Genomic DNA, 6000 nt, shown 5'->3' with positions numbered 1-6000 from the left:
TGTCAATTTTGTTTATTTTTTCAAAAAACCAACTCTTGGTTTCGTTGATCTGCTCTACAGTTTTTTTAGATTCTATATTGTTCATTTCTGCTCTGATCTTTATTATTTCTCTTCTTCTGCTGGGTTTAGGCTGCCTTTGCTGTTCTGCTTCTATTTCCTTTAGGTGTGCTGTTAGATTTTGTATTTGGGATTTTTCTTGTTTCTTGAGATAGGCCTGGATTGCAATGTATTTTCCTCTCAGGACTGCCTTCGCTGCGTCCCAAAGCGTTTGGATTGTTGTATTTTCATTTTCGTTTGTTTCCATATATTTTTTAATTTCTTCTCTAATTGCCTGGTTGACCCACTCATTCGTTAGTAGGGTGTTCTTTAACCTCCATGCTTTTGGAGGTTTTCCAGACTTTTTCCTGTGGTTGATTTCAAGCTTCATAGCATTGTGGTCTGAAAGTATGCATGGTATAATTTCAATTCTTGTAAACTTATGAAGGGCTGTTTTGTGACCCAGTATATGATCTATCTTGGAGAATGTTCCATGTGCACTCGAGAAGAAAGTATATTCTGTTGCTTTGGGATGCAGAGTTCTAAATATATCTGTCAAGTCCATCTGATCCAATGTCTCATTCAGGGCCCTTGTTTCTTTATTGACCGTGTGTATACATGATCTATCCATTTCTGTAAGTGGGGTGTTAAAGTCCCCTGCAATTACCACATTCTTATCAATAAGGTTGCTTATGTTTATGAGTAATTGTTTTATATATTTGGGGGCTCCGGTATTCGGCGCATAGACATTTATAATTGTTAGCTCTTCCTGGTGGATAGACCCTGTAACTATTATATAATGTCCTTCTTCATCTCTTGTTACAGCCTTTACTTTAAAGTCTAGTTTGTCTGATATAAGTATGGCTACTCCAGCTTTCTTTTGGCTTCCAGTAGCATGATAAATAGTTCTCCATCCCCTCACTCTCAATCTGACTGTGTCCTCAGGTCTAAAATGAGTCTCTTGTAGACAGCAAATAGATGGGTCTTGTTTTTTTATCCATTCTGATACCCTATGTCTTTTGGTTGGCGCATTTAATCCATTTACATTCAGTGTTATTGTAGAAAGATATGGGTTTAGAGTCATTGTGATGTCTGTATGTTTTATGCTTGTAGTGATGTCTCTGGTACTTTGTCTCACAGGGTCCCCCTTAGGATCTCTTGTAGGGCTGGTTTAGTGGTGACAAATTCCTTCAGTTTTTGTTTGTTTGGGAAGACCTTTATCTCTCCTTCTATTCTAAATGACAGACTTGCTGGATAAAGGATTCTCGGCTGCATATTTTTGCTGTCTAGCACACTGAAAATCTCGTGCCAATTCTTTCTGGCCTGCCAAGTTTCAAAAGAGAGATCGGTCACGAGTCTTATAGGTCTCCCTTTATATGTGAGGGCACGTTTACCCCTTGCTGCTTTCAGAATTTTCTCTTTATCTTTGTATTTTGCCAGTTTCACTATGATATGTCGTGCAGAAGATCGATTCAAGTTACGTCTGAAGGGAGTTCTCTGTGCCTCTTGGATTTCAATGCCTTTTTCCTTCCCCAGTTCAGGGAAGTTCTCAGCTATTATTTCTTCAAGTACCCCTTCAGCACATTTCCCTCTCTCTTCCTCCTCTGGGATACCAATTATGCGTATATTATTTCTTTTTTGTGTATCACTTAGTTCTCCAATTTTCCCCTCATACTCCTGGATTTTTTTCTCTCTCTTTTTCTCAGCTTCCTCTTTTTCCATAACTTTATCTTCTAGTTCACCTATTCTCTCCTCTGCCTCTTCCATCCGAGCTGTAGTGGTTTCCATTTTGTTTTGCATTTCATTTAAAGCGTTTTTCAGCTCCTCGTGGCTGTTCCTTAGTCCCTTGATCTCTGTAGCAAGAGATTCTCTGCTGTCCTGTATACTGTTTTCCAGCCCAGCGATTAATTTTATGACTGTTATTCTAAATTCACTTTCTGTTATATTATTTAAATCCTTTTTGATCAGCTCATTAGCTGTTGTTATTTCCTGGAGATTCTTCTGAGGGGAATTCTTCCGCTTGGTCATTTTGGATAGTCCCTGGTGTGGTGAGGACCTGCAGGGCACTTCCCCTGTGCTGTGGTGTATAACTGGAGTTGGTGGGCGGGGCCGCAGTCAGTCCTGATGTCTGCCCCCAGCCCACCGCTGGGGCCACAGTCAGACTGGTGTGTGCCTTCTCTTCCCCTCTCCTAGGGGCGGGATTCACTGTGGGGTGGCGTGGCCCGTCTGGGCTACTTGCACACTGCCAGGCTTGTGATGCTGGGGATCTGGCATATTAGCTGGGGTGGGTAGGCAAGGTGCACGGCGGCAGGGGGGCAGGCTTAGCTCGCTTCTCCTTAGGTGATCCACTTCAGGAGGGGCCCTGTGGCAGCCGGAGGGAGTCAGATCCGCTGCCGGAGGTTTGGCTCCGCAGAAGCACAGAGTTGGGTGTTTGCGCTGAGCGAGCAATTTCCCTGGCGGGAACCGGTTCCCTTTGGGATTTGGCTGGGGGATGGGCGGGGGAGATGGCGCTGGGAGTGCCTTTGTTCCCCACCAAACTGAGCTCTGTCGTCCGGGGGCTCCGCAGCTCTCCCTCCCTTTGTCCTCCAGCCTTCCCGCTTTCCAAGCAGAGCTGTTAACTTATGACCTCCCAGACGCTAAGTCGCGCTTGCTGTCGGAACACAGTCCGTCAGGCCCCTCCACTTTTGCAAGCCGGACTCGGGGGCTCTGCTTGGCTGGCGAGCCGCCCCTCTGCCCCGGCTCCCTCCCGCCAGTCCGTGGAGCACGCACCGCCTCACCGCCCTTCCTACCCTCTTCTGTGGGCCTCTCGTCTGCGCTTGGGTCTGGTGACTCCGTTCTGCTAATCCTCTGGCTGTTTTCTGGGTTATTTAGGCAGGTGTAGGTGGAATCTAAGTGATCAGCAGGACGCGCGGTGAGCCCAGCGTCCTACGCCGCCATCTTCCAACACGTCCCCTTAATAGTTATTTGAGACACAGAATCTTAAGCAGGCTCCAGGCTCTGAGCTGTCAGCATAGAGTCCGACATGAGGCTCAAACTCATGAAGCGTGGGATCATGACCTGGGCTGAAGTCGGATGCTAGACTGAGCCATCCAGAAACCCGAAGTGCTTTCAATATTTATTGAAAGTATTAGTTTTAGTTCTATAATCTATCAATATGGTGCCTCACATTGATTGATTTGGAAGTGTTAAACATTTGTCTTTGAGAGATAATACGTGTTCATTGTATGTAATTATTTGTAATTTCAATTTTATTAGTTAACATATAACGCAATACTGGTTTCAGGAGTAGAATTCTGTGATCCATCACTCACTGTATGTAATTGTTTTTATGTGCTGCAATTTGCACGTTTTAAAAAAAAAATATTTCATGTGTCTACATTTATGAGAGATAATGATCTGTAATTACTCATGATGGTTTTATCTGACTCTCTTTTCTGGGTCTCATACTGGCAGGTCTCATAAAATGAATTGGCAAATGATTGGTCAATTTCCCAGTTCATTCTCTGTTTTTGAAGGGTTTACAAAGGATTGGCATATATTTTTTTAATCTTTCATAAATTAAGAAGAAATCCATATGAGTTTGGACTTTTGTGTGTGTAAGAACTGTTTCTTTACTCTTTTTACTTTTTATAGATTTATTCATATATAATATTCGCTCTTGAATTTATTCAGATAATGTGTGTTTATCTATATAGAAATATAAATTTAGTTTGGAGTATTTCATGTATGTATATACTCAGTTGAGATGGATAAATAAGGAATAATATAGAAGAATGAGATTTTGGGGAGACAATGAATACTACTTTCACAGGGTTTTCTGTTTTAGGAAACAAGTATAACTACCACTGGTGTACTTTTTTTTAAATTTTAACTTTATTTATTTTTTATTTTTTAAAATTTACATCCAAATTAGTTAGTATATAGTGAAACAATGATTTCAGGAGTAGATTCCTTAATGCCCCTTACCCATTTAGCCCATAGCCCCTCCCACAACCCCTCAGGAAACCCTCAATTTGTTCTCCATATTTATGAGTCTCTTCTGTTTTGTCCCCCTCCCTGTTTTTATATTATTTTTGTTTCCCTTCCCTTATGTTCATCTGTTTTGTCTCTTAAAATCCTCATATGAGTGAAGCCATGTGATTTTTGTCTTTCTCTGACTGACTAATTTCACTTAGCATAAGGCCCTCCAGTTCCATCCATGTAGTTGCAAATGGCAAGATTTCATTCTTTTCAATTGCCAAGTAATACTCCATTGTATGTGTATATATATATATATATATATATACCACATCTTCTTTATCCAGTCATCCATCGATGGACATTTGGGCTCTTTCCATACTTTGGCTATTGTTGATAGTGCTGCTATTAACATGGGGGAGCATGTGTCCCTTTGAAATAGCACACCTGTATCCTGTGGATAAATGCCTAGCAGTACAATTGCAGGGTCATAGGGTAATTCTATTTTCAGTTTTTTTTTTGAGAAACCTCCATACTGTTTTCTAGAGTGGCTGTACCAACTTACATTCCCACCAACAATGCAAAATACATCCTCTTTCTCCTCATCCTCACCAACATCTGTTGTTGCCTGGGTGGTTAATGTGAGCCATTCTGACCGGTGTAAGGTGGTATCTCATTGTAGTTTTGATTTGTATTTCCCTGATGATGAGTGATGTTGAGCATTTTTTCATGTGTCGGTTGGCCATCTGGATGTCTTCTTTGGAGAAGTGTCTATTCATGTCTTTTGCCCATTTCTTCACTGGATTCTTTGTTTTTTGGGTATTTAGTTTGATAAGTTCTTTGTAGATTTTGGATACTAACCCTTTATCTGATATGTCACTTGCAAATATCTTCTCCCATTCTGTTGGTTGCCTTTTAGTTTTGCTGATTGCTTCCTTCGCTATGCAGAAGATTTTTAGTTTGATGAGGTCCCAGTAGTTCATTTTTGTTTTTGTTTCCCTTGCCTCCAGAGACGTGTTGAGTAAGAAACTGCTGCGGGCAAGATCAAAGAGGTTTTTGCCTGCTTTCTCCTCGAGGATTTTGATGGCTTCCTATCTCAGATTGAGGACTTTCTTCCACTTTGAGTTTATTTTTGTGTATGGTGTAAGAAGGCGGTCCAGGTTCATTCTTCTGCATGTCGTTGTCCATTTTTCTCAGCACCACTTGCTGAAGAGACTGTCTTTATTCCATTGGATATTCTTTCCTGCTTTGTCAAAGATTAGCTACCCATACATTTGTGGGTCAATTTCTGGGTTCTCTATTCTGTTCCATTGATCTGAGTGTCTGTTCTTGTGCCAGTACCATGCTGTCTTGATGATTACAGCTTTGTAGTATACCTTGAAGTCTGGGATTGTGATGCCTCCTGTTTTGGTTTTCTTTTTCAAGATTGCTTTGGCTATTTGGGGTCTTTTCTGGTTCCATACAAATTTTAGGATTCTTTGTTCTAGCTCTGTGAAGAATGCTGGTGTTATTTTGATAGGGATTGCATTGAATATGTAGAGTGCTTTGGGTAGTACTGACATTTTAACAATATTTGTTCTTCCTACCCAGGAGCATGAAATCTTTTTCCATTTCTTTGTGTCTTCTTCAATTTCTTTCATAAGCTTTCTATAGTTTTCAGTGTATAGATTTTTCACCTCTTTGGTTAGATTTATTCCTAGGTACTTTATGGTTTTTAGTGCAACTGTAAATGGGATCGATTTCTTGATTTCTCTTTCTGTCACCTCATTGTTGGTGTATGGGAATGCAACCGGTTTCTGTGCAATGATCTTATATCCTGCAACTTTGCTGAATTCATGCATCAGTCCTAGAAGTTTTTTGCTGGAATCTTTTGGGTTTTCCATTTAGACTATCATGTCATCTGCGAAGAGTGAAAATTTGACCTCCTCTTGGCTGATTTGGATGCCTTTTATTTCTTTGTGTTGTCTAATAGCAGAGGCTATGACTTCCAATACTATGTTGAATAAC

This window comes from Lynx canadensis, chromosome A1 (assembly GCF_007474595.2).
Source record: "Lynx canadensis isolate LIC74 chromosome A1, mLynCan4.pri.v2, whole genome shotgun sequence".
Classification (NCBI taxonomy): domain Eukaryota; kingdom Metazoa; phylum Chordata; class Mammalia; order Carnivora; family Felidae; genus Lynx; species Lynx canadensis.
This window is presented reverse-complemented; position numbering follows the sequence as displayed.